Source organism: Quercus robur, chromosome 8, assembly GCF_932294415.1.
Source record: "Quercus robur chromosome 8, dhQueRobu3.1, whole genome shotgun sequence".
NCBI classification, from domain to species: domain Eukaryota; kingdom Viridiplantae; phylum Streptophyta; class Magnoliopsida; order Fagales; family Fagaceae; genus Quercus; species Quercus robur.
In genome coordinates, this window is record NC_065541.1 from 17,254,484 (window position 1) to 17,268,146 (window position 13,663).

Below are 13,663 nucleotides of genomic sequence, written 5' to 3' on the forward strand. Positions count from 1 at the left end.
CTGATTTCCCTCCATTTGATCCTATTCATAATATCCCTGATCCTTCACCAGACTATGTTTCTGCAGAACCACTTTCTGTAGATTCTATTTCTGTTGATCCTATTATTGTTGTAGATCCTTCTCTTGCTTCCTAGTCTTCCAATCCTATTTCATGTGATTCCACTTCCCTTGTTCCTCTTAGAAGATCCACTAGGTCTCACAAACCTCCTTCCTACTTGTCTAATTACTCTTGTCAATTTGCTAGCACCAAACCATGTTTTTGTATGCCTTATGCTCTTTCAGATCACTTGAGTTACTCACACCTTGGACCTGCTTTTCACTCCTTTGTCATGGTTGTTTCTTCCACTCCATCAAAACCTGTCTCTTTTCAACAGGCAGTTCAATTTCTTGAGTGGAGAGCTGCCATGGGCAAAGAAATTGAGGCTTTAGAGGTGAATAACACTTGGACTTTAACCCCTTTGCCTCCTGGTAAGTCAGCCATTGGCTACAAATGGGTTTATAAAGTGAAATACTTACCTGATGGCATTATTGAGAGGTATAATGCTAGGCTTGTTGCCAAGCGTTTTACTCAAAAGCATGGGCTAGATTACTCAGAAACTTTTTCCCCAGTTGCAAAATCAGTCTCAATTAGAATTGTTTTGTCATTGGCTACTGTGAAAGGGTGGTTTCTTCATCAAATGGATGTGAATAATGCATTTCTTCATGGTGAGCTGCTTGAGGATGTTTACATGTGTTTACCACTTGGCTTTCACAGCAAGAGGGAGCATCATTTGGTTTGTAAACTAAATAAGAGTTTATATGGTCTCAAACAAGCATCTAGACAATGGTTTGAGAAGTTTTCCTCAACTATTATACAAATGGGGTTTGTCCAATCAAAGTTTGATTACTCCTTGTTCACTCATACTCAAGGAGCTTCATTCACAGTCTTACTAGTATATGTTGATGATATACTCTTGATAGGAAAGAAAGTTCTTGATGATAAGTTTGGTTTGAAGGATCTCGGCTCATTAAGGTATTTTCTAGGATTGGAAGTGGCTAGGACTGATGAAGGAATCAGTCTTAACCAAAGAAAATATGCTTTGGAAATCCTCAAGGACACTAGTTTTATTGGAAGTAAACCTGTTAAGTTTCCCATGGAACAAAACTTGAGGTTAAACAAAAATGAAGGCAAGTTGTTGGAGGAACCAAGTCAGTATAGAAGACTAATTGGAAGACTCTTATACCTTACCTTGACAAGACCTGACTTGACTTATGCAGTGCATAGGTTGAGTCAGTTTGTCTCACAGCCAAGGGAACCACATTTGCAGGCAGCTCACAGGGTGCTTCAATTCATTAAAGGGTCACTAGGTAAAGGCATATTATTCCCAAGCAACATAGAGTTGCATATCAAGGCCTTCTGTGATGCAGATTGGGCTAGATTCCCAAATACAAGGAGGTCTCTCAATTGTTATGTAGTATATTTGGGAGATTCCTTGATTTCTTGGAGATCAAAGAAACAAGGAGTAATGTCCAGGTCCTTAGCTAAAGCTGAGTATAGAGTTATGGCAAGTGTGGCCTGTGAAATCACTTGGGTTTTGCAATTGTTGAAAGACTTGAAGATTGAGCATTCAAGACCAGCTATGCTATTTTGTGATAACCAGGTTGCACTGTACATAGCAGCAAATCCGGTATTCCATGAAAGAACCAAGCATACAGAAGTTGACTGCCATTTAGTGAGAGATAAAATTTTGGAGGGAATGATCAAGACTTTCCATGTTGCTACAAATTCTCAAGTTGCAGACATCTTCACTAAAGCTTTGGGTTTTTCATCCTTTGTGAGATTGTCAGAGAAACTAGGACTGAAAGACATTTTTCAACCTAAGCTGTTAAAGGAGCAATCTAAGCAAGTACAGGTAGCTTCTTTAGTTCAAGTCTCAGAGCCTAATACTCTAGACTTAAGGGGGAGTGTTGAAGAAAGTTGTGAATCATATCAGAAAGGAAGAAAAGGAATGAAGAAAATGAAGAAAGAGGAGAAGAAATGAAGTCTGAGATAAGTAGTGTAGTGTGTTTGTTGTAGAATTGTAGTGTTCAGTAATGTATATGTTCACACATGAACTAGAAGAATTGTAGTGTTCAGAAATGTATATGTTCACACATGAACTAGAATGTGTTCACACGTAACTAGAATGTGTTCACACGTGAGTTAATTAGCTAGCATATGTACTGTAACTAATCCCATGTAGTTTGGGATATTTTGGGCCTTACTCTGTTTTTGTATTTAGTCTCTATTTGATTTGTACAGTTTCATTCCTTCAGTTTTATAAGATCAGTTTAATTAAAAGAAAGTTCCAGATTCTTTCAACTCTCTGTCATTTTGCAAATTGCTTATACAAAAAGCAAACTTGGAACACATTCTCCTGCTCTTCTTCTTCTTTTGTCGACGGCCATACGCCACTGATTTTTACAAATAAATTTACTGAAAAGTTAAAGACTTTTCAAGTCTCCGCTAAAATATGTGTGAGGTCGAGTCAAGCTCAGGGGAAATTATTGAGTAATGCTAGGGAAATTGCTACAACTCTCCACATGGCGAGTTGTGATTAGTGAAGGTATGTCAGTGGTCCTAGCATTACTCAAAATTATTGTGTAATTATCTTACATGCCATGTCACCCACCATGTCTCACTAAGCATCTGTTTGGGATGAGCTGAAAAATTAGGTTTATCTGCACTTTTAGCTTATTTTTGCTACTATTCGTGGGTTCCACCGCATTTTTTGAAACTATTCATAGGTCTCACTATACTATTCGGCTTATTTTTTAACCTATTTTGTACACAAAAAATTTTCAACTTTAGCTAAATAAACTGTTTTAAACAGACACTTAACTTCCCTTTAACCTGTTAGTTGACTCAGTTTTGAGAGCATTTTCAAAATTTCTTTTTGAGATCAAATTCAAATTTGAGATGTGAATGAAATATTGGTATCTGTAAACATTTCTTCAAATTTTGTTTTATGGAATATCATAGATTCACAAATATGTCTTTCATGGGATAATGTGTCATTTTTTCCAACACCAAACAAAATTTATTTTGGCCGAAATCATCTCCAACTTCCCACTTGCCAGCAACGGTAACTTTGGCACTACCCCTTTCATCACTGCACATCTCCATGTTTTCTCCATCGTAATCCCTCACCTCCTCATCCTGGATATAAAAATGCTTTGATGGGTAATCCAAATGTTTGGATCTGAGAGGTATATTGTCCCTCTATCAAAGGATGATAATGCATGCTTCAAGATTCAAGCAATGAAAAATCTTTTCAAGCAATGAATGGGCTGAGTCTACTTCTCTTTCTTTTTTTAAGATGAAATTCCCAATTTCTTAGCCCATGAAATTTTCTGCCAGAGGTGTTCTTGATGTTATTTTATTTTTATTTTGCTTTTCTTTGGTTTCCTTTGATACCCCTATTGATATCTTTCATGATTATGGTTAATCTTTGAAGGAATGATGTATCTTAAATGATTTTTGTTTTGGGTTTTTAGGAGTTTATGACCAATTGATATCACAGCCTATGTTCATTCATCCTGTCACTGTACTCCACATGTTTGATAAAATGCCCAATGAAAAGACTGTCATCTTTAAAGAATTTGGGTATAGACTTTTCATGAAACTTATTTATTTCCAGGGGAAAAGCTTAGTTCAATCATCAAGACTCATTCTTGGACACTACAAAGCTTAGTTCATTCTATAAGTTTTATTCTTTGTTTATGAGTGCTATGATCATTTTGTCCACTACATGTATGCATGCACTATGTTGTGCAAAGCGAATCTAAGTAGAAAATTTGCATACATTTGGTTCTTCTCTTGTATCTTGGGATATCTCATTTTTAGTTATTTGATCAAATGCATGCTATTCTTGGATTTATGATTGAAATCTTCCAAGTGCTCTTTGTTTCTCCATTTATAAAATTTCCAAATTATTATAGATTTGTCACATTTGGATATTGGTATTTGGTAATTGATTCATAAATCTCTCTTTTTGTTTGAAGTTCAAATTATCCTTACCATGAACAAAATCTTATCTTCACAACCAAAGGTAATATTTGATAGTATAAAGGCTTGTCAATCTAATTGATATTGTGCTAGTAACTTGTGTGTCTTCTATTGTACTTTTGCCAAGGATGAAGATGAGGATGAGCAACAGGCCGAGGATGAGGATTAGCAAGTTGAACATGAAGGAGCTGTTATTATCGGCTTTGGATGAGATGGATAAGTGATGAAGTTCGAGATTGAAGGCTGGTTGGTCTCCTTAGCCAAAAGGATTAGTTAGTTAGAGAGAAATTATTAATAGCTTATTTCCTAGACTTTCTGAAGTGTAGAGAATAGGATTCGGTTGTTTGCTAGTTGTTATCAACTTTATTTATTTATTTTTTTAATTTATCTATGAACATTATCCACTTTATGTTATGAGTTGGGTGCTTATCATAAGTTGTATTGCCCATGTGCTGTGTCCATGGTTTTACAAACCAGACCAGGGGCAAAATTGGATTTGCCTTCAATTATTGGTTTTTTTCGGTTTTCACTGGTTATAGGCATTTTTTCCAGACTAGATTGGTGGTCGATTCTCAGTTCAACTAATTGGATCGGCCGGTCCAAACTGGTTTTTAAAACCTTAGTTGTATCCTGTATGCTATTTTAAGGGAAACAAATTAATAAAAATGGAAGCAGATATACTCTAATAACCGCATCAAATCAAAATATATTCTGTAAGGTCAATGCGTGGAAGGCATTAGTTTCTCATCTATGGAATCTTTTGTAATGAAATGAGAATCTTAAGAAAGCATCAGATATTGTGCCATAAACGAAACTAAATGTAGAGATAACATCATATCCCCAACTAGGCAAAAGTATACAATAAATTTTGTTTGGGTAAAATACTATTTTGGTCCTTAAACTTTATTAAAAATTTGTTTTTTTGTCCCTAAACTTTAAAAAGTTCTTTTTTATTCCTAAACTTTGTAAAAAAATTTTAAAATAGTATAGAGACAAAAATAATGATGAAAAAAGAACTTTTTCAATAGTTTAAGAATAAAAACAAACTTTTAGTAAAGTTTAAGGATATAAATAAAACATTTTCAATAGTTTAGGGATGAAATATAAACTTTTCAATAGTTTAGGGACGAAAAATGAACTTCTTAAAATTTAGGGATGAAAAACAAATATTTAGTAAAGTTTAGGGATTAAAAGAGTATTTTACCCATTTTGTTTTATCCCTTTCTCAAAAAAAAAAAAAAATAATAATAATAAATTTTTTTATCCAATTTGGCATATGAAGAAAAAAATTAAAATAATCATTTTGTTACCAAAAAAAAAAAAGAAAAAAAAGATCAATGATGAATTAATTTTTTTTCCCTTCCCAATAAAAGAAATCTTCGTTAAAAAGAATTAATTAATCTTCAAGTGCCATTGTTAGGATCCTGTGCTCAAGAGCAAACAGGATCAGTGCCCACCCAAAAATAAATAAAACTCTATGAAACATTTCAACAAATAGGTTCAGTGCCCACCCAAAAAATAAAAAATAAAATAGAGGGCTAAATCACATCAGCTTCAGCCTCAGCAACAGCAAGTAATTCCAACATTAAGCAAATGGGTAGGTCTGCTTAATTCAATCTAATAAGATTGACTAGAGCATTAATTTATTTTTGAGAAATGCTAACGGATGTCTTAGAACAATAGTTAATAATTCATTTAAAGGAAGTTTTTAATGGAAAATGAAAGAAAAAATTAATGATTTGATGGCTTTTTCTATTTTTCTTCTCATAAAAGTAATATCAAAACTTTCCTATAATGAATTGTTAACTATTACCCTAAAAACACTCGTTAGCATAACTTTTTATTTTGTGATGAAAATGATAGCTATGGTTTATAAATTATGAAAATTTGTGTAGAATGGGTAACCAGAAAAAAGGAATTTTCTAACCAGGTCCAAATTTGTAAATCCAAATGCTTTGTTTTACGTAATCACGTTACAGACAACATTCCACATTAGATTGCCAGCAAACCAAATATTAAACTACTTCAGAAATGTACTATTAATTACAAGATGTTTAAACCCACGGATTGGTAAAAGAACGAAATATTAAAAAAAGAAAAAAAAGAAAAAAGAAAAAAAAAAGACAATTTCTTAAACAGAAAGGAGAAACCAAAACGAAACAAATCGGGGAAAAGAAGGTTTGGTTTGACCATTAAAGCATCAGTACTCAGAAATTAGTGAAAGACTAAACAAATAAATAAACCTAGTCCCTAAAATTCCTGGTGATGGAGGCCGAGATGAAGAGGGAGCTCAAGAGGATGCGGCAGTAGGAAGAGAGGGATATGGCAATTTGCGGCTGAACATTTCGGTGAGCAAAGTACCCATCCGGGAAACTTTATTTGCCAAATTCAAAGGTAAAAAAACGAAGAGGTTTTTATATTCTTAATTTTTTTTTTTTTAGAAAATTTCAATCTATGGCGTCCGTTCATAGTAATAGCTTATTATCATCAAACCAAAATACCAATTAGTTTTTGGTGTAGGCAGGAATTAAATCCCAGATCTCTTATCCAACCATCAGAAACTTTATCAGTTGAGCTAATTGAAACCCACTATTCCCAAATTTTTCAAAAACCCACCGACTCAATCCACGTCTAAAATTTAGAAAAAAATTGAATTGACTTTAATGAGGTTAACGGGTGTTAGAAGAGTCTAATTTATTGGGTTGACATGGCAGGTAAGATGATATCATCAATTTTTAATGATCTGTCTTCTCTCATTGGCAGGAGATGGTATTGCAGTCCCGAACTATCCAATAATTTTTTAACAAAAATAATACTAACAAAATAAGAATTTGGGGAAGGAACATTATTCCCTAATAAATATAGGAAAATGCGCTGGTAGGGAGTCCAATGTGGGGCTCTTTTTTGGGCTTCTACCCTATTTTAGAGAATCTAATGTGATTGCTCTAAACATCTCAATTTCAAAGCACCTAAATATCATCTTGGGTGTTGAAGTTAGAGGGAAATATATATATATATATATATATATATATATATATATATATATTGTATTACATGGGCTTAGAACATAATTGGACTTCTTGGGCCGTTACATAATATTGTATAAGTCCAATTGAGGAGCATAATTATTAATGTCATTCTGTTTTGACTGAAAATTGTTGTTCAGATATGCTAACCGAAACAGGAAACTTCCCGTGCTCTACCATTGATGAAATTTCAGGTCATTCAGGTCAATTTTGGCCATTCTGGCCTATTTCGAAGAAGTCCAACCAAAATTGATGTTTCGTCTACTGTGATTTTTTTTTTTAAGAGTCTAGTGTGAAGTTAGCCTCTCATTTTTCCCCTCACATTAAACATAAACTTTAGATCAGCGCTGTTACCAAATGATTTGTGAATTGTGAGAGAGAGAGGAAAAAAAGAAAATGAATAAAAAGCTCTGCAGTCTGCATTGGTGTTTGACAAGAACTGGTTGGTCCTTTGGAACTGTCTGGCACCTTTTCACATTGAAAACGTTTGCATTTTCCTTTTGCTTAGAAGTTGTCGACTTTACGCTATTGACCACTGATGGCCCAAGTTGAAACTTGATATGTTTCAGACTTTCGCCTACTTGATTGACTTGATCTTAATAAATAATTGATCTCTGGTAAGACTAAAATCAGTGGATGCTACAAAAGTACTTTTTGGAAACCAGGTTCCATACAAACCAGATTCTCATTAAACCTTTGCTTTCTTTTTCTGTTATATTTGATTCATGATATACATTGTCAAAGTCTGAATCAAATTGTCAATGGCGATGTAAAAAGTGAGGAAAGTACTCCTCTAGAAAATCTAAGATAAATACTACCTTGAATATACCCAAATTTCTGTACCCTTTTTAATCTTCAATTCTAAGAGACAAATTAGATCATTTCTTGTGCTCATTTATTTCACAAAGAAAAAGATGGATCACTTGTATCGGCTACAGCCACTGGTCAGGCGTTTTTTTTTTTTTTTTTTTTTTTTTTTTTTTTTTTTTAAATAAATAAAAAATACAAACCCTGTCATTTCTATCCCTTTATAATAATAACAATAAGAAAGAAAGAAAGAAAGATGAAATGATTTTCTAAATGAACTTTTGTATGATACTTATGAATTAGTATTTATTTATTTACATTTAAGGCCAAGAATACTATATCTTATAGAAAAAATAAAAAGCAAAACAGGGGATAGAATCCTTGGCACAATGACCGCACAAGTATTAAATTGAACCATTCCACAAGTCCAGATGATGATATTTAATAGAATGATTTTGGATAAGAATTTACCAGGAGCTTGCTAAAACTTTCATATACGTGCAATACAAATGCGCGTGTCAATTTTCAAGAAATGCCCTAACCACTCCTCAACATTATGTAAAACCTGAATTAACAACAATAACAACCAAGTTTAGTCTCAAAATTTTGAGGTTTTACAAAGATCCTCAACAATCTAATCAAGGTTGATTAGTTATATTATTTTTTCTCATTCTAATATTCCATACGAAGTTATATTCCCAATTACTTTCTTAATTGATATGTTATTTTTTATTTCTATAAATTTTATTTTTTGTCTTCTCTTGCTTTTTTCTTTCCCTAACTTAAATCAACTTATTCTTTTCACAGTGGTGCATAAATTGCTTTTCTCCGAATATGACCAAATCATCTCAAGAATCTTTTCTTCTTTTATATTTATATATATATATATATATATATATCTAAAAGTTGAAGCGTAGCATTTATTGTTGCTACGCTCCAATTAAGCCATATCAATGTCTACGTTATTATTCTTTTTTCTTTTCAATTTTCCTATAATTTTTTTAACATTCACTTTTTCTTTTTTAATATTTACACTTTCTTTAACCTTTCTCCCTTCCTTACCTTTTCATTTCCCCACTACCCTCTACCTTAATATCAATATTCATCTTTCCCTTCATCTTCCTTTATTTTGTCTCTTCTTATTCACAATCTCTTACTATAAATTTGTCATCCTCTCTTCCATTTTTTGAATAGTTTTCCCTCACAAAAAGGTTATTTCTCTCTCTCTCTCTCTCTCTCTCAATTTTTATTTTGGTGGATTTTTTATTTTTCTTGCATCTCTACTTTAGGTTGATAAATTTTTGTATTTTTTAGAACTCTAATTTGGGTTGATGAGATTTACTTTTGTGTTTTAAGTGTTTTTTTTTTTTTTTGATTGTTAAATGTTATCCTATTATTGCATTATAAAGAATTAAAGATAGTATATAAAAAAAAAAATATTATTATTTTATTACATAGCATGATTTGGATAATTTAGTGTTTATTGTTATATCTTTTCTTTTTACTTTTTTTTCTTCTCATCTTATTTTATTTAACATTAAAATAAGATGAGATCCTCTATATCATTAAATTATATATATTTTTACATCTTTTTTATTTTTTTTTAAATAAAATATATAATATTTTACATTTTCTCCAACCTTTCTCATTCTCTTTACCTTTTCATCACCCCAAACCCTCTACCTTAATATCACTCTTCCTCTTTCCTTTTTATATTCTTTTATTTTGTTTCTTCTTATTATCATCCTTTTAGCATAAATTTGTTATTCACTCTTCCATTTTATGCACAATTTTCCGTCACAAAAAAAAAGGGTTATTTTTGTCTTAATTTTTTGGAGGATTTTTTAATTTTTCCTGCATATCTGTTTTAGGTTGATAATTTTTTTTTTTTCCTTAGAAATTTATTTTAGGTTGGTGCAATTCAATTTTGTGTTTTATTTTATTTTTATTTTTTTTGTTCACTTTGATTGTTGAATGTTATCATATTGCATTATAAAGAATTAAAAATAGTATATAAAAAATATTATTATTATATTACATAGCATGCTTTTGATAATTTGGTGTTTATTGTTATATCTTTTATTTACTTTTTTTCTTCTCATTTTATTTTATTTAACATTTAAATTTAGCTACATCCTCCATATCATTAAATTATTTATATTTCCTTTCCTTTCATATAATATTTTACTTAAATTCAATAAATAAAATTGTCCTCAAAAAGTGAAGTAATGCTAGGGAAACACTCATTCTCACACCCAATACATTAAAGGAAAAATGGAATTCAAAACAGATGTCAATTTAGAAACACTTAATTTAAAAAAATTAATGAGGATATCAAACCAAATATAACGTAAAGAAAATAATAATGCAGAGTTAATGCCATAGAATCATCATCAAATTTTAGAAAACAATAGGTTGCCAATGGAGAGAGAGAGAGAGAGAGAGAGAGAGAGAGAGAGAGAGAGAGAGAGAGAGAGAGAGATGGTAAAGAAAAAAAATACAAAGTAATAAAGAGTAGATATGGTAAAGAAAAAAATACAAAGTAACAAAGAGTAGATAAAGAAAAAAAATCAAATGTCATTAGTAGCCGTTAATTGGAAAACAAAGAAGCTATAAGGAGAAGTAAAAAATAAAATAGAGATGTCCATACAAAGAATATTAAAAACTTTACAATGTAGTAAAATAAATTGTTATGTTCACTTTAAAAAATTAAAAATTAAATCAATAATCAACAATTAAATACAATCATAGTACTAAATTTAAACTTAAAACTAACCAAACTTTAAATATAGAAACCATATTTCCAGTCATAACTAAAAAAAGTGATGTTCTCCAAGTTAGAAAATTTTAAAATCCTTTTAAAATTGCGTAATAAATAATATATATATATATATATATATATATATATATATATATATATGTGTGTGTGTGTGTGTGTGTGCGTGTGTGTGTGTGTGTGTGTGTGTGTACTTTTTGAAAATCTAATGAACGATGCTACCTCTCATTTAACGTCTCTGTTATGCAAGTCATCGAATAGTAAATATACAATGGTAATAAGCATTATAAATGAGATCATTAAAAAATAAAGTAGTTAGCAACTATTATTATGGGGTAGTAGTTTATGGTTTTACGTATCCAAATAAGTGGAATATATAGAGTTTACTTAAAGGTATATGTAAAGATTCACATTATATATATATATATATATATATATATATATATATATATATATAAGGGTTTAAAAAAAGTTATATGTAAGGTTTTTTTTAAAAAAAAATATTTAATAAGATCACTGTTGAGGTCCAAAAATTCACAGCACCCAAGCCCAAAGAAATAAGCACAAGGGGCCACGAAAAAAAGAGAAGAAATGGTAAGCCCAAAAGGCTTGAAGCCCAAAAAAACATAAAGAAGAAAACAAGGCAAGCCCGGAAGTTTATGAGAAAAGAAGAAAGAAAAAGAAAAGAAGCCCAGATCAGAAGATTGAAGAAGAAAGTTAAGCCGGTATCCTCAGAGACTGCCAAAAGGCTCGGGATCCCTGAGGCGTGTAAATACAGTCAAGAAAGGATTAAGACAGCTCAAAAGAAAAAGCCAAAAAGGAACACAAGAAACAGAAGATGGGCACGTCCTTCTCAAGTATCAAATGACCCAGTAAGAAAAATGTAAGGTTGAATTTATTCAACCATCTAATTGGCTTTATTCCGTGCCAAATTTGCTTGTAATTCAACATTTAGTAACCCTGTATTTAGGTGGGCTTGTTGTAAGGGTAGTGAGTGAGATAAAGTGAAGTTTGCTCAAAAGTGTGCAAGAAAACAGAGACTCGCGGCTGGGACTCGCGGGTGACTCGCGGCTTCAAGCCGCCAGAAGCAGCACACGTGCCAAGCATGCTGGAAGATGAACAATCATGCTAGCTGGAGCACTACAGGACAAAACAGGACAACTGGCCATACGGTTAACTCGCGACTGGGTCTCGCGACTTAGTCAAGCCGTGAGGTCAAGCCGCGAGCCACCCCTGTTTTGTAAAACCTGACGTTTCACATTCCTCTCCCACTCCAGTATAAATACCCCTTTTACCCACGATTGAAAGAGAGCTTCCAGAGAGAATTTTGAGAGAGAAACCCTAAAGAAAAACCAGTTTGTTTCACCCACAATCTCTACCTTAGAGTCTCTTCAAATTCCTCAACTCTCTTCCTCTCCATTGTCAAATCCTTGAGAGGCATTATACCAAACCTGGTTATCACCATCATCATCACTGTGAGACAGTTGTTTGGATTTCTGGGAAGCAGTTAGGAAGGAACCAATCTTCATTGGTTGATGCTACGGTCTAGTAGCGGAATCCGGGAAGCTAGAAAATAAAAAGGTTCGGCGCAACCTCGTTGGAGCAAGAAGCTTGGAGGGCTTAGGTGCACTGGGTAGATTAGGCTTGGAGGGTCTATTGCTGTCCTTGTATCCCAACTGTATTTTCTAGTGGATTGTTTACCGCTTGGAGGGCGGCGGAGAGGTTTTTCGCCGAGGACTTCGGTTTCCTCTTCGATAACACATTGCGTGTTGTCTTTGTGTTTGCATCTTCCTTCCTCTCTATCTTTGCCTTTTTATTATCTGCTGTGGTTTTATTTTGTTATGGCTTAGATAGTCTTTAACCAATTTCGTATTATAGCATGTGTTAAGTTTTCGCACACTAGTTGTTTGACATATTGCTTGTATTGGTTAAGTTGTAATTTGGGAGTCTAAACGTTCAAAGGTGTTTTGTACACGTTTTTGAACTTTCAATTGGTATCAGAGCGGGTACACTGCTATTGGTTTCATTACCATTGTGTGATCCTTGACTCCCTTTTGAGATGGATAGGTCTCAATCCCTAAATGCACCTCCATATTTTGATGGTAGTAATTATGCTTTTTGGAAGGTTCGCATGAGAGCTTTTCTATGTTCTATTGATGAATCCGTTTGGGATGCTGTTGAGATTGGTTGGACCAAACCTGAGGCAGCCAAATCCACATGGGATAAGGCAGCACTTGCTGCATCTAATGCTAATAGTAAAGCACTCAATGCTATTTTCTGTGGTGTGTCTCCAGATGAATTTCACAGGATTTCTCACATTACCATTGCCAAAGAAGCATGGGAAATTCTGGAAACCACTTATGAAGGCATGAAGAAAGTGAAAGACACCAAGTTACAAATGCTGACCACTCGGTTTGAGGAGCTCAAAATGAGTGAGGATGAGTCTTTTGACTCTTTCTATGGAAAGCTAAATGAGGTGGTTGTTAGTAAGTTCAACTTGGGGGAGAAAACGGAGGACTCAAAGATTGTAAGGAAGATCCTTCGATCATTGCCGGAAAGTTTTCGTGCTAAAGTGACAGCAATTGAAGAGAGCAAGGATCTTGATGACATCAAAGTACAGGAGCTGGTTGGTTCTCTACAGACTTATGAGATGTCGCTGCCCAATCAACGGAAGAGTAAATCCCTTGCTCTAAAGACCATTAATGAGAAGGTGGAAGATCAAGACTCATCGGGAGAAGATGTGGTTGACAAAGATGTAGCTTACCTTGTCAAAAATTTCAAAAAGTTCTTGAAATTCAAAAATAATGGCAAATTTGATGATAAAAGAAAATTCCAAAGTTCTGGAAGGGAGAAGAGGGATTTCAAAAAGAAAGATGGAAAAGAATCCCAACCCACACAAGGTGTCACTTGTTTCGAATGTAACGGGCATGGACACTTTAAGAAGGAATGTCCGAATTATTTGAAATCGAAAGGTAAAGTGTATGCCACGACCTTGAGTGACTCGGATTCGTCTGACTCAGAATCTGA